Source organism: Oryctolagus cuniculus, chromosome 19 (genome assembly GCF_964237555.1).
Source record: "Oryctolagus cuniculus chromosome 19, mOryCun1.1, whole genome shotgun sequence".
NCBI classification, from domain to species: domain Eukaryota; kingdom Metazoa; phylum Chordata; class Mammalia; order Lagomorpha; family Leporidae; genus Oryctolagus; species Oryctolagus cuniculus.
In genome coordinates, this window is record NC_091450.1 from 50,817,842 (window position 1) to 50,833,976 (window position 16,135).

Sequence of the window (16,135 nt, forward strand, 5' to 3'; positions counted from 1 at the left end):
TAACCCTGCCAAGGAGGGTCCTGAAATCCCCTCAGAACTGTTTTCAGGCCATGTCATGAGGTGAACACAGCACACTCTGCATCAGCTGAGCACTCAGCCCTCACGAAGGACCGACGAGTTAGCCAGATCTCAGATTTTGAGTTCTCGTGCCCTCCATTCTGTGGACACATGCTCCCCAGATTTTAAGTTGGAATGTCGCTGGAGGAACTCTTAGCAAAGTACAGTTACCCTGTCAAGGCTCTTTAATGCCAATGGGATACTAACTCTCATGGTTTACACAGGGATCACCATACAAGCACCTGGTTATAGCAGGGTGGGGCAACGATAGTGAACCGTGAGAGTTCACCGGGGTGCTTCTTACAGAAGGAACTACTTGGTTTCTCTCCCCAAAATTGATAAGCTCTTCCTCGAAGACAGTTTAACAGAGGTCCTACAACTGTCCAATTTATAGACTAGAAGGGACATTTGTGATGCAAAAACATCCCCAAAATTTCATACTCTCACTGGCTGGTGTCATGGTGTAGTGGATAAAGCCTCAGCCTGAGATGCCAGCCTCCCCTATGGGCGCCGGTTCGTGTCCCAGTTGCTCCACTTCTGATCCAGCTCCCTGCTAATGCACCTGGGAAGGCAGCGGAAGATGGTCCAGGTGCTTGGGGACCTGCACCCACCTGGGAGGCCTGGAAGAAGCTCCTGGCTCTGGCCTGGCCCAGACACAGCCATTGCAGCTATCTGGGGAGTAAACCAATAGATGGAAGATTTCTCTCTCTCTCTCTGTCTCACTCTCCCTTCCCCTCATTCTGTAACTCGGACTTTCAAATAAATTTAAACAATTTCATATTCTCCTGATGCTATGCAGGCAACCCAACGAGCCCAGATGGGGCCAAGAGAGCATGAGGGAAGCCATCTGCCCCCTGGAAGGCCCTAGAAGCCATCAGGGTCGGCACAGTGACTTCAGTCCAGATCTCTTGCTAAGGATGAGCTACTTCTTGGCCTCTGCACGTGTGGCTGGGGTCTCTACAGTGACCATCCCAGGGCCCGGTCTTGTCACCTGCTGCTTATCAGCCATTACCTGGGAGGCAGTGATGCTGTGAGCCAGGGGGAGAGGCAGCCTCTCTAGGTTGGGCTCCTCCCCAGGGGGCTCCCTGCAGGCCCTGGGGCTGGGGGGCAGACCTGCCTGCAGGAACTCTCCCCTGAGCACAGCTCTCCCGGGCTTGCCAGGGAGGCCCCGGGTTGTTCTCTAGGACAGGGGGTGTTTTTAAATGCAGCCTAGAGGAAAGACCAAGAAATGACCGCCTGGCAGCAGGAGTCTAAGCCCCAGACTCCCTGCTGTCAGGGACAGGTCCTGGAAGGACACCTGGTAAACCCCAGACGTGGACACCGCACATGGGCGAGCTGCCGTACCTACTCCCTTCTTTACCAAAATGAAAACAGTATTTCTCTCCCCCTCCTCGTCCACTCAGACATCACATCACTGCCATAACTCTTCAGCAATCTGTGCCAGGAGGTTATATTTAGCCACTATTTGGCCCTCACGATGAGCCCGACTTCCTGCGGCAAGAAGTTCCCAGCAACACGGGGAGAGGCCAGGAGAATTCCGAGCCTCTGACACACACGGGGAGGCCCAGGGGGTTCAGACAGTGGAGGAGGAGCTGCAGAGGCAACTGGCCCCCGGGACTGCGGGGAGGGATCCCAGAGGGATGTGCTGAACATTCCCAGTCATCCTGGACAGCAGCCTGACGTGGGGACCGGGCCAACAGACACGCGTGGGGGCACCCTGGACCCGGTCATTCATTCATTCACTCATTCACCACACTGCCTCAGTGGCCCCTATATGCCCTGGACCTAGAGGAGCTCCCGGTCATCAGACAAGCGAGACTAGAAGGCATCCCCAGAAAGAGCCCTTGGGGGGGCAGAAAGTGATGCCACAGCGAATCTGGAGGGTGGCAGGCAGTGGCAAGGCTTCTGAGGCCCAGGAAACCCCCACCACCCTGGTGCCTGCCCTGGGCCCTGCCATCCAACCCTCTGGGTGCGTGCAGTGACAACGTAGCAGCCTCATCACAGGGGAGGAACATCCCCGGTCTCCATGAGCTAGCAGGGAACAAGACCGGGTGTAACCGGCTGCCCAGTCTCGCCACGGCCCCGCGCCGCGCCAGGCCAGCCACAGCAGGGCGAGGCCAACAACGGCTTCTGCTTAGCGGGTTTGCTCCACGTCTACTTCCACCTGCAAGAGTGGGGTGCCAGGAGCAGCTCCCCTGTCGAGTGGGCAGCGCACCTTCTCCACCCCGACATGGCCCAGACCACTCCTACCTCCCCTCCTGGGAATCTGCCCTGTCCTGGCCCTCTGCAGAGGACCTGGCGTGTCCAGGGATGACAGGGCCTGTGGGGGCCAGCGGGCACTCACACAGCGCTCACTGAGGGTCTGCCAAGCGCCATGTTGCCTTTTTTTTTTCTTTTTTTAACATTTTAGTTGGAGATAATTTTAGACCTTGGGAAGACTGACAAAAATAGTCCCGGGTTCCCCTGCACCCTTCGCCCGGCTTCTTCTGTTAACTCCCATCTTACATAAGCCCAGAAAGTCATCAAAACTAAGGCATTCACCTCACCTCGGCGCAGTGCTGCCCACTTCCTCCGCAACTCGGGCTCACCACAGTCCCCACCCCTCCCTGCTGTCCTCCCCAGCTTCAGCCATGGCCCCCGCCTCCCTGCCAGCTTCCTGGTGCCTTCTGAGCTGTGGCCCTGATGGCAGCCAGTTTCCTACAGGAAACTGAGGATTAACAAAGAAAAAAAAAATAACCTGCCCAGGTCCATGCCCCAGGTGCCCAAATGCCAGAGCACAGACCCAATTTCCTGATAAGCACCTCCATGCTCGGGAATTGATTCGGGCTTTGCCAGCTTCTCCGCGTCTGTCTGTCTCTCTCTGCTCCAACAGCCAGTGCAGGATCCCACCTAGATCCTGTCCAGGACTAACCCGTCTCCTTAGTCTCTTCCCATCTGTGACACTTCCTCCACCTTTCCCAGTGTTTCACAACCCTGACGCTATTAGACAGTACTGGCCAGGTACCGGAGAACTCAAGAAGTTCACGGGAAAGGGAAGTTAATAAAACGATCAGTGTAGGGCCTAGTGCTTGGCACAGTGGTTACAATGCTGCTCGGGATGCCTGCATCCCGTATTACAGTGCCAAGTTTAGCTCCTGGCTCCCCTGCCTCCAATCCAGCTTCCTGCTAATGTGCACCCTAGGCAGCAGGTGATGGCTCCAGTATCTGAGTCCCTGCAAGAGGCTGGGAGACCTGGATGGAGTTCCAGGCTCCTAGCCTTGGCCTGGCCCAGCCCTGGACTGTTACAGGCATCTGGATTGTGAACCAGCAGATGAAAGATTCTCTCTCTCTCTCCCCTTGCCTTTCAAATGAATGAAAAATATAATAAAAAATTTAAAGATGTTTATTTCAATGCAAAAGAACTGAAAATTCAAGAACTGTTTTTTGTAACCATAAACATTTTGAAGACCTCCTCTATACATGCATTTCAAATCTTTTTGTACCAAAATTAATTGATCTTTTCCTCCCACTTCCCACAAGCTTTCTGAATTAGCCTGGTGTTTTACCCTCAGGTGGGTGAGCCTGGTGCTTCCTCACACTAACAGTGGGGTTATGCTCTGCGGGCTGGAAACCACAGAGGTGCTGAGCCTGGTTCAGGACCTCACACCGGAGGAACTCACATCAACACCCCGCCTTCCTGGGTTTCTTGGGTCCTTGGGGCAACCGGGTGGTACGGATAGTGCTATATCCATTATACAGACAGGAAAACCGAGGCAAGGCGGGTACAGGCATTTGTCCAAGGTCACAGCAGTGGTAACCAGCAGAGAAAGAATCCGAATCAGGTTTCGTCTTTGGCTCTCTCTACGACACACCAAGCTACCATGTTAATTCTTTCCAGTTTAAAGTAATTCACCAGGATCTTGACTGTATAGAAAGCTGGATTTAGATGGCTAATCTCTCTAATCCCTCCTCGGCCCACAAGTGTGATTCTACAACCAAAGCATTGTCAAGATACCAGCAGATGCCTGCTGTTTGCCTGGCACAGGGGTTCATCTTCTCTGGCTAAGGTTATCTCATTCAAATGCTTGCAATGCTACCGTGGGGTAGATCCTACGGGGACACTAGCCCTCATTCCAAACTCGGGGCCAGGAGCACTTGGAATTTAGAATGTGGGGGCCTAACACCAGCCGTAAGCAAGCCCAGTCACACCTCGGCAGCCTGCTGTGTGAGCGTGTGTGTGTTAAGACACACGTGCCAGGTGACTGGAACTCACCCAGCCGTGTGGGGGTCTGACATGGGCCTTGAGAACTTGCGGTGTTCAGAGCTCTGGGGGTTTCAGAATCATGGACGAAAGACCGTGGGCCTGTACTGTTCCTGTGATTGGCAGATGGGGAACTGTTTGAGGGTCTCGTGGCCGGGCAGGAGGCATGCCTGCCCCGAACCTTGGGGCTTGGGATCAGCCGCAGGCGTTGAAGGCTCCCTGTTAGCCCTCAGTCGTCATTTCCCATGACAAAACTTTCTAAATATACTCAGCTGGCACCCAGGAGAAATGAAAATAAAACAAGACTTTTCAACACTGCCAGGCTCCCAGCTGCCCCCGCGGCAGGTCGGGAAGGAGATGGCCACACCCACACCGCCATCCCCAGGAGAGTTTCTGTCCTCCTGGGCCTTCCTCCTGCCTCAGGCACAGCCCGGTGCATTCAGCCCGGCTCCCATCTCTAGCCAGACCCCTGACATCACAGACTGTCCTTCATAATCCGTCACACATGCATCACCTACAGGTGGACCCAAACTCTTAGTGGCCCCGTACACACGTGTAGCCTGTGCTGCCTTTTGGCTCAGGTGCATGCTCTCTCCCACTGTGCCTGCTGCAGCAGGCAAAATTGAAGGCAAAATCCTTGAATTTGCCTCATAATTACTTTCCAGTTTGGAGATTTGGGAAGAAAGATCCAGACAGGTGCACTCATCACTAGTTTATATCTTCTTAAAAGACCCGGTCCGTCGACCTTCTCACTTGACCCCAGGATGATGGGAGGAGGCAATGAATACCTAATGGGCTGTATTCAGAAGGTAGCAATGCATACACTATAAAGAGAGCTGTCAATCAGTGCTAAACACAGAAACTCAGGCACATCCTCCGAGACAATGGGTTAATCCAGAGACAACAAGTTTGTGCAGCAAAGGACAAAGTAACCAACGTATACCAGGAACTTGGCTGCCCTTAGCATGCTCAGGGTGGTGGTAACCTCATGTTGACACACACTGTAGAGTGCTTGTTCTGGGAGTAGGGGAACAAACATACGTGTACATGAATGCTACATCTTTATCTTTCACCACGGGCACAGGCAGGCTCACCCATGCATTTCAGCAGTTAAAAGACTTAGCTGGGGGCCAGCGTTATGGCATAGCAGGACAAGCCACTGTCTACGATGCAGGCATCCCATATGGGCACTGGTTCAAATCCTAGCTGCTCCACTTCCAATCCAGCTCCCTGCTAATGTGCCTGAGAAAGCAGTGGAAGATGGCCTGAGTGCTTGGGCCCCTGCCACCCACGTGGGAGACCCAGATGGAGTTCTGGGCTCCTGGCTTTGGCCTGGCCCAGCCCTAGCCACTGCAGCCACTTAGAGAGTGAACCAGCAGAAGGAAGATCTCTCTCTCCGTAAGTCTGCCTTTCAAATAAATAAATAAACCATTAAAAGAAAGAGCTGGTGTTTCTGAGTCCCACAAAAGCGCTGTCTTGAGCACTTGTCATGCATCACATATTTAATCCTTCCAGCAACCCTGAGAGACAGGTCCGTTCATTCACGTCCACGCTCTCTCCATGGCGGCCCACTTAACCTCAACAAACCATCAACCTCTAACAGAGGTTGCCTGGTACCCATCGCAGGTGAACTGTCTGGCCCCAAAGCCCATGCTCAGAACCTCAGCAGTAGGGCCAGGGAACATCTAGCCTCTGAGCTGTACAAGGCCTGCGAGAGCACTTGGCCCGTCTAACTGCGGGTGGGGCTCAAAATTCACTATGTCTACCCAGGCTGAGTGTTCAACTGACAGTTTTCTATGACCCCGAATGATCTTATAAATATCCTAATGGCCCCTGCTGGGGGGGGGGGGGGCGGCGGGGAGGTTCCCCTCCCCCGCATCTGCAGTTTTGAGACACAGCCTGGGCCCAGGCTTAGGGCTAGGTGCCCTTCGCTTTGGACACGGGTGGTATGGACACTGCACGAGGTATTTTCCTTTCCTAATCCTCAGTGTTCCCCAGGAAACTGGACCGAACCAGACCACAGCTCAGAACACCCCAGCCTCTGGGGAGACCAGGTAGTGCTGAAGCTGGGTAAGACGACAGGAAGAGGCGGCGGCTCTGGGGAGCCAAAGCGTTTATGCTCGGCTACGGGTTTCAAGTGCATTTAAAAAATTCTTTTCTTAACTTGTTTTTCAAAGATTTATCTTTTTGAAAGGCAGAACTACAGAGAGACAGACAGACAGGCAGAGAGAATCTTCCATCGGCTGATTCATTCCCCCAGATGGCCACAATGGCCAGGGCTGGGCCAGACTGAAGCCAGGAGCCAGGACTTTCTTCCGGTCTCACACGTCGGTGCAGGGGGCCTAGTACTTGGGCCGTCGTCCACTGCTGTCCCAGGCGCATTAGCAGGGAGCTGGATCAGAAGCAGAGCAGCCGGGACTTGAACCAGTGTTCCAATATGGGACACCAGCATCGCAGGTGATGGCTTAACCCTCTGTGCCACATCGCTGTCCCCTGCTTCCCATCTGTGGGTCATCTCTCTCCAGGAGAGACGCCACCATGATCAGATAGTTCCACCAGGATTTCCCACCTGCCTTTTAACAGATAGCCCAGCATTTGATCAAAAACACTTTTTTTTTCTTTTAGGTTAAGTAAATTATATCTGTGCTCCCCAAACTTGGAGTAGCACCAAAGAACTCCACAGCCCGGCAGGAAAAAATGTTTTGAACAGGCTGCTGAATTATTTTTCCAGGATAAAAGTTTTGTGAGTGAGTGCCAGGAGTGGAAATTCAACGTTTGATCTCCGGCCGCCAGAGGCACAAATGAAAAGAACAAGGACCCCCCTGGGTCTGGAAGGGTGGTCTGCTATGCAGCCCCAGTCACCTGTTATCTTGTATTAGTTTTCCAGCACTCTTGTAACCCATGATCATAAACTCAGCAGCTTAAAACAACTCCCACTTATTATTGCACCGCTCTGCGGGTTCCAAGGCCAACATGGGTCTCACCAGGCTGAACTTGCGCAGTCGCCCAGGCTGCCTTCCTTCCTGGAGGCTGACAAGAGACCACTTCCAAGGCCATCCAAGTTGTGGGCAGAATCCTGCCTTGCTGCTCCAGACCCGAGCTCCCCGTGCCCTCACTGCCTGTCAGCCAGGGACCACCTTTAACCGCTAAAGGCCTCCCTCTGGTCATCTGGGCCTGGGCTCCTGCATCCCAGAGCCAGCAAGGGCAATGGAGCGCCAGTTGAAGCCCTGGCTACTCCACTTCCAATCCAGCCTCCCGCTCACACACCTGGAAAGGCAGCAGAGTCTATGGACTCCTGCCACCCACGGGGGCCTTCTCCAGCTGTGAGCACAGAGATTCCTAGCTGAGCAGGGCCTCTGCTTTCAAGCCCCCAGCCATGAGATGTGGCCCGTCTGGTTATCCGAGACACTTCCCTCCCTCCCTGCAGGTCCTTATCCACATCTAACAAAGGCACTTCCGCCAGGGAACATGCAAAGTTGCATAGTCACAGGTTCCAGCGCAAAGTCACAGGTTCCAGCGTTGAGGTGCAGCTCCTGGGGGGGTGGGGAGCACTCTCCTGCCTACCCCATTTTTCCCGCCTCTGAGCCACAGTAAAGCAGGAATCCGTAAGGCTGGTGCCCAGTCCACTGGCTCTGGGTGTACGGTGATCACACCCGAGAGCCTCCCTCCCGCTGAATTCTCTGCTGTTTAGATGCAGTCACCTTTACCCAACCGGTGCTGCTGACCCTTCTTTCCTGGTCCAATGTGAAACAGATCAAATTTGCTCCAAATTTGCTAGGCGCCCGCCTTGGGGTGGTAACTGGGTCTGTTGCCTTCTGTGTTATGGCAATAATCAAACGGAATCAGCTCAACAGGCATTATTAGCTTATTCAGCAAACATTTAGGAGGAGTAGATGGTTAGCCTAGTGGTTAAGCCACCCATTTCCTGGCTCCTGACTCCAGCTTCCTGCTAATGCACACCCTGGTGGGCAGCAGTGGCAGCTTAAGTAGCTGGGTCCCTGCCACGGACATGGGAGACCTGGTTTGAGCTCTGGCTCCCGGCTCCAGCTATCACTCTGCCTTTCAAATAAATACATAAATAAATCTTAAACACACACACACACAAACACACAGAGGAGGGAGGCAGAGGGGCTGAGGTGCACAGGTGCTAAGAGCTTTGGTGGGGCTGGGCCACAGGAAGAGGCTTGCCAGGATGTTAAGTCTAGCAAGGTTGGGCTCTGGGCCATGCGAAGAGCTTGGATTTCAGGTTAGAATCACGCAGATGGGGACTTTAAAATGTGGAGGGATGCAGGCAGTTGGCCTTTTAAAGGAGAACTCTAACAGCCAGGGAGAGGGGGAATCCCCTGTTCAGGGACTGAAGGGCGGGAAGGCCAGCCAGGCTGTGCAATAAGCAGCTCAGGCCAGAGATGGGGGCTCCAAGCTCAGGCAGAGACAGAGGGGTGGGGAGCATGGAGGAGACAGGAACAGGGCTTGGGGACTGGCAGTGGGGGCCCAGGGCAAGAGGGTGTCAGAGGTGACGGCGAGAACTTGGGCTCGAACGAGCAGGCCTGGCTTATAAACCGAGGTTCCCCGAACTTGCGAACAGTGGAGGAGGTGGAGCAAGTGTGCAGCAGGAGACAGACAGGTTCAGGGTTAGGGGTGCTGGGCTCCTGTTCACAGGGATCAGCCTATGCTGTTCAGGGAGGGCTCATTCTGGAACAAGGATCTCAAGGGAAACCCAAAGTCTCCATGAGTCAGGGGTCCACGCTCAACAAGAAACACCCCAGGAACTACCTGTGGTCGTGTCAGAGCACTGGGCTCTCAGGACAGGGCCTTCCCGGGCGCCGAGTCACTTCCAGACTCAGGGGGAGCTCACTCTAGATTCACGATGTGGAGCTGAGACCAAAACTGGTGGCTGTTCATTCAGTTCTCTACTCAATGTAATTCATCCTTCACCCCACAAACCCTTAGCAAGCGGTGCCCGGGGCTGGGAAAACAGAGTGGCAAAGATGAACCAGGCGCTCGCCATACGGTTATCAGAATGCTTGCCGTGTACCAAGCCCAGGCAGGCAGAGCTCCCGGGGCTGACCTGTGATTCCAAGGGGAGCTGCCCTGGACCCGACCCAGAGAAGGAACTGTACAGCTCCTGCCTGTGTCCTGTCCTGACGGGCCATGTTAGACGAGAGGCAAGGACACAGCATCAGTCAAGATACACCCCGGGTTGGCCCCAGGGGCCACACCAGCAGCTACAGCCCTCTGTGAGCCACAGGGAGAAGGACACGGCCTCCACTTTGCTCAGAAACACACAGCCTGGGCTCCCAGGCTCTCACACTGGCTCACGTGGCTCCATCACTCGTGGCTGGATCTGGAACTTGGGGCCACGAGCCGAGTCTGAGGCTACACGCTCCCACACCTCCTTTGGGCCTGAAGACATGCTCTCTCCCACCCCTTGGAGACCTTTTTGCCTGGGCTGAGTTGGCACAAAGCCCACTGCTAGGTGCTAGGGAAATAATCACAATCACAGGTGGGGAACAAACATGGGGCCCATGCACCACGGAGGAACGCAGACAACAAATGGGAACCACGGGCAGCATGCTAACAGCAGGCCAGCAACAGGGCTCAACTTCTGGGCTACCTGCTCCAGCAGCCCTGGGAGGAGGCCACTGGCTTGTGCTCCACCCATTAGGGAATTGCTCCCCAGTTCCGGGATGGCATCAGCGATGCCCTCTGGGCGTGGCCAGACTTGACTGACGGAGACCTCAAGGGAAGCATGGACGGGGAGAGGGCAAGTGCTTGGACCCTGACTCGGGCACCAGGGAGGACAGTGTTTTGTTCTGCTTTGCTGTCTCGGCCTTTTGTATTTTGAACAAATTCAGAAAACTGAACAAAATGAAAATGTGCAACCTAGTGGATCACCACACACTGCTACCCAGGACGTCAGAGGTCCCCCTGCCCACCCCCACCCCTGCTCCTCCTCTACACCCCAAGGGCCTTTCACTGGACCCCTCTGGAATCACTTCCTTTCTTTTCTATGTGGTTTTACCATCTAGAGAAGCACCTCTAAACACTGGTTTCATTTTTTTAAAGATTTATTTATTTACTTGAGAGGTAGAGTTATAGACACGGAAAGGGAGGCAGAGAAAGAGAGAGAGAGATCTTCCATCTGCTGGTTCACTCCCCAAATGGCTGCAACGGCCTGAAGCCAGGAGCCAGGAGCTTCTTCCGGGTCTCCCCACACAGGTGCAGGGGCCCAAACACCTGGGCCATCTTCTACTGCTTTCTCAGGCCATAGCAGAGAGCTGGATCAGAAGTGGAACAGCCGGGACTAGAACCAGTGCCAATATGGGATGCTCACGCCACAGGCAGAGGCTTAGCCCACTACGGCACAGTACCATCCCCTCATTTTGCCTATTTTTTTTTAACTTAATACTCATATAAATGGGAGCATAGAGAAGGTGTCTTTTTGTTCACTCAACAACATGTCTCTAAGATTCATCCACGTTGTTAAGTATCACTAGAAATCATTCATTGTCATGGGTATATAGCTTTCCAATGCAAGGCGGTATCACTATTTGATATCCACATACTGTCAATGCCCTTTGGAGCTGCTTCCAGTTGGGACTAAGGTAAAATATGCGGCTAACTGTCCTATCTTTTGGGGCCTGAGTGTGCATCTCTGTTGAGCCTGTAGCCAGTAGTGGAGCTGTTGCTCTGTTGAATAGACACAGCTTCTGTTTTAGGATAATGTTAGACGGTGTTGCAACAGTTGCGCCAGCTTATAGTCCCATGGACACTGCGTGAGCCTTTTTACAGCTCCAAGTCCTTGTCAAGTGCTTGCCACTGTCACTATGCTGCTCACTGTGGCTTCAGCCATCCTGATGGGCGCGGAATAGAATCTCACCGTAATGATGATCTGCATTGTCTTCGTCCTCCACAAAGCTGCACGCTTGTTCCTATATGGACTGGCTGTCTGCTTGTCTTTTTTTATAAATACCTCCTGCTAATTGTTTTATTATCTCTTTTTCTAAAAGATTTATTTATTTATTTGAGAGGCAGAAGTTACAGACAGAGAGATCTTCCATCCACTCATTCACTCCCCAAATGGCCTCAACAGCCAGAGCTGGGTCGATCAGAAGCCAGAAGCCGGAAGCCAGAAGCCAGAAGCCAGAAGCCAGGAGTTTCTTCCAGGTCTCTCGTGTGGGCGCAGGGGCCCAAGCCCTTGGGTCATGCTTTACTGTCTTGCCAGACATATCAGCAGGGAGCAGGATCTGAAGTGAAGCAGCTGGGACTCGAACCAGTGCTCATATAGGACGGTAGTGTCACACACGGCAGCTTAATCCCTAGCACAATGCCAGCCCATCCTTTTTTTCTTTATTGACTGATTCCATATTTTGGGTATAGATTCTTTGATAGTATGTATTGCAAAATTTTTCTTCTGTGAGGAACTTGCAAATATCTAAATAAGTCCATTGGAAAAGACTTAGAAAAAAAATCTATGTATCTTTTCTAAGTTACCAGGCATAGGCCAGACCTCGGCTCTAAAAGGATCTGCAGAAAGAAAAATACAACCCTTGGGATCCAACGTGCCGGGTTCAAAGCTCCACTCTGCCTCTCCCAGGCCAGTCACTTACCCTCTGAGTCCCAGTGGCCATATCTGAAAACCGACCACCATCACCCACTGAAAATCACCCCTGGTTGTTCTGTGGCTTTGAAGTGGTTCTGTGCAAGCAGGCTTCTACTATAAACAGCGGTAGCTGCCGTGAAATCCGAGGCACTAGGCCACACTGGCTTCCTGGCCGTCCGGGCAGCTTCCTGAGCTGTCTCGTCGCGTTATTAGCAGGCGGCAACAGCTTTCTGATTCAAGAAAATATGCCGATCTCTCTTCTGCCATCTGAGCCAAAGGACACTGTTAAATCCCAGTCTCCTCTTACCAGCGTCAGATTGGACTGCCCAGGAGCTGGGAACGGGGCTCCTCCCTGCCTGCCCAGGCAGGAAAACAGGAAGCGGCCTCCACCCTGCCGGGAGGTGGGGCTGCCAAGCTCCCTTCCCTGGGTGGGCACCTCTCCAGGCCATTAGCCCTGCTCCACGCAGCAGCAGCAGAACTGGCCACTGGCCCACAGCACCACCGCACTGGGCTGAGCTCCGGCCACACCCAGGTCACCTCCACACTGCCCTCTGGCAGTGGCATCAGAGGCCCAGTGGATGGGGTGCATCCAATGGTCCTTACCAGTGCCTGGTGGACGGCTGCAAGAAACATTATCCGTGCTCAAGTAGGGTGGGGGTCTGCTCTACTGGGCCCCGTGGACACGCCCCTGCCCTGCCTAAGGGACAGCACCACCCTTTGGGGAGCCCCATGTCCCTGGGGGCCCATCCACATGCAGGAAGCAGTTGAAAGTCCTGTAAACAGTTCAGAGCTCAGTGGAACTATGCACCCCTCTATATAGCATGAAAGACAGCACATATGGGGGCTGAGTGTTTAGCTTAGAGGTTAAGTTCAGGCTCAGCGGCTGAGCCACCGCCTGCCATGCTAGCATCCCATGCTGGAGTGCCAGTTTGAGTCCCAGCTGCTCCACTTTCGACCCAGCTCCCTGCCAATGCAACTGGAAAGCAGCAGATGATAGCTGAAGTATATTAGCCCCTGCCACCCATGTGGGAGACCCAGAGTTTCTGGCTCCTGGCTTTGGCCTGGCCCAGCTTCAGCCACTGGGGTCGTTTGGGGAGTGAACCAGCAGATGGAAAATTTTCTCTCTCTCTCTCCCCTCACTGCACTCTATCTTAAGATACTAACTTCCCATAGTGGACTGCCTGGGTTCAAAGCCAGGCTCTGGCTCCTGACTCCAGCTTCCTGCTAATGCAGACCATGGGGCAACAGGTGATGATTCAAGTAAGTAGGTTCCTGTCACCCATGTGGGAGACCTGGATTGAGCTCCCAGCTCCTGGCTTCAGCCCATCTCAGTCCCAGCCTTCAGTGGCATGAAAGGAGTGAACCAGCAAATGGGAGCTTTCTCAGTGTTTCTCAAATTTAAATATATAAAATAAATATTTGAGACCTGGAAGGACCTTCTGTAATCTTTTCCAGCCTCCTCATTCTGTAACAAGAAATCCAGGGGGCTGGCATTGTGGCCCAGCAGGTAAAGCTGCTGCCCGTGATGCCAGCATCCCATATGGGCACCGGTTTGAGTCCTAGCTGCTCCACTTCCAATTCAGCTCTCTGCTAACGTGTCTGGGAAAGCAGCAGAAGATGGCCTGAGTGTTAGGGCCCCTACACCCATGTGGGAGACCTGGAAAAAGCTCCTGGCTTTAGCCTGGCACTGGCCATTGCAGTCATCTGGGGAATGAATCAGCAGATAGAAGATCTCCCTCCCTCTTCCCTCCTCCCTTCATCTCCCCCTTTCCCTCCCCCATCCCCTCCCCCTCTCCCTCCCCCTCTCCACTGCTCTCCTTACAGGTTAAGGACCTTGAGTCCCTGAGATGCTGGGGACCCTAAGGGTTTCAGGTTTTGGATTTTGGAATCTTTGCACACACATTAGGAGGTCTCTTGGGGACGAGATCTAAGTCTAAACAGGAAATTCATGCACACGTCTTATACACCTTACATGCACAACCTGAAGGTGATTTTCAGCAGTTTTTTTTTTTTTAAACACTTTTCGGGGTGTGAAATTTTCCACTTGCTTGCAGAGTCAATCAGTGCTCAGAAAGTTTTGACTTCAGAGCATTCTGGGTATCAGATGCTCGACTGGTTCTCGCACTTAACCTAATGGCCCTCACCCCAACACCTGCATGCAGGCCACCACCAGCCAGCCATGTCCAGGTGCCCAGGACACGAGGCCCATCTCTCTCCCTCCCTCCAATATCTTCTAGCTCAGACAGCTCTCACCTGGGTCGAAGAGCCACCCTGGGCAAGGCCAAGACCACATTTTAGAAGTGTTTTATAAAGTGTCCACAACATTACGGAAACACAAACAGTTGACCTTGAGCCCTGATGCTGTGTGTAGACGTTGTAAACTCTGTGCGGAGTGGGTTCCTCCCAGCCTGGCTGTCAGGGGGCTGGGCAGGAGCCTCCCTTGTACTCTGGGTGCCCAGGCCTGGCCCATCGAGTGGGCACATGGCAAGAGTTAATCACTGGATAAATCAAAGGAGAAAGAGAATCTCCAAACTGTGCACAGGAGAAGTTCGCTGCAAGCAGGGCCCTGCCCACAGCGCCCAGTCCTCCAGCTTTTCATGCTCATGCATTTGGCAACTGGGCACCTGTGTCTGCCTACTGCCAGGGCCCAGCCTGGGCGCTGAGACCCATGGCCTACTCCAGAGAACATAGCAGCTGGAAGGGAAACCAAGCTTGGGTTTGGGGGAATGAGAGGAGACACGCAGTAGCCCAGGGCTCAGGGTTACTCAAACACATGATCTGGATGTGGCCAGGCTGTAAGGGCTGTCTAATAAAGTGAGGCGCAAGACGCAGGGGGAGCACAGTGAAGAAAGAACGGGGTTGGTGGGTGCCGGGCAGGGACAGATGGACACGGGGAGAGCACCAGCATAAAGCCAGGCTCTGGGGCCAGCTCTTGGGCCCCAGCTCTGTCGCTGACTTACTTCAGAACCTTGAGCTACTTCCGAACCCCAGAAGCCTCAACTCCCTCATCTGCAGCACAGGGATCACAGGCTGAGCGTCCCCAATTCCAAAAAGTGCTCCCCAATCTGACACTCTCTTAACACCCACAGTGGAGAATTCCACACCTAACCTCCTGTGACAGGCCACGGTCAAAACACAGGTGCACCAAAAACACTACCTAAAATGAGCTCCTGGCTACGTGCAGAAATGGTGCAGTGAGAGAGAGATGGCCTTCCGTTCCATCCCCACGCAATCTCGTTACGTGCGTGCAAATATTCTGAAACCCAGCAAACTCGGAATCCCAGATCCCTTCCGGTCCCCAGCATTGTGCATAGGGGATGTACTTAACTGGGATAATTCATCAAATTGTTGCAAGGACCAGAAAGGTTGGCTTGCGTGAGGCCTTAACCACATTCACCCAGGAAGTGGGCAGTAAACGTTGCCTCTTATCGCCATGGAGAGGAGAAGCACAGCATCTTTCACCCAAAAAGCCAGCTCGGATTGTCCATGGGGACATCAGCCCACTCACGGCTCTCCCTGCAAGAGGGCAGCTGCTCAGACCTCAGGCGGCCTGTGTTCTCGACACTTCTGGTCCACGAGCAGTAGGGGAAGGAAGGTGTGAGCCAAGGATGAGGCTCAACGTGCTACACTGCCTTGTTCTGAGCGTTTGGGCTGCCAAAAACCAAACTCGGCAGGTGGATTCCTCCCCGCTGCGGGAAGCAGGTCGGGAGCCATCTTGGTTTTGGGGGCACAACCTGAACAGACAGCGCCATCCCAGAGTCCATAGGGTGGCAAGGCCATGGCGGTGCATCAGTGGTCACTGTCCTGGCCGCACACGAGCCTGAGCTCATCAACTGTCAGTGATCACCCCAGGCCAGCTGAGACAGGCCCTGCAGGGTGTTTTGTTTTTTGTTTTTTAAATAAAGAGCTGCTAGATGATTCGAACACACAGCCAGGGCTGAGGATCACAGAACCTTCCAGCAGTCAGTCTCAGGTTGAGATGGCAGGAACACCCCCAAGTTCAACATGGATGCGGCTATCCAATGGTGAGGCTCTGGCTTCCCAGCTGACTTCCTCTGTGTGACCTCGGACTGTCCCTCAGCTTCTCTGAGCCTGAGATCATGGCTGTACATCGCCCAGCATGTTCCCTGCACCCAACAGGCCCACAAGAAGTGTTTGTTTCTGTCTCTCTTCTCTAGAATCTGTCTCCTGCTCTGCCCAACACACGACGCCTAAAGGTTCTTTACTCCCTGGCT

At 53.6% G+C, this 16,135-nt stretch overlaps 1 protein-coding gene across 1 annotated transcript in view; it reads right to left on the minus strand.

Annotated features, from left to right (window-relative positions):
• HIP1 (huntingtin interacting protein 1) overlaps nt 1-16,135 on the minus strand; it is a 139,577-nt gene that overhangs the window by 118,090 nt on the left and 5,352 nt on the right. The window lies entirely within an intron of this gene.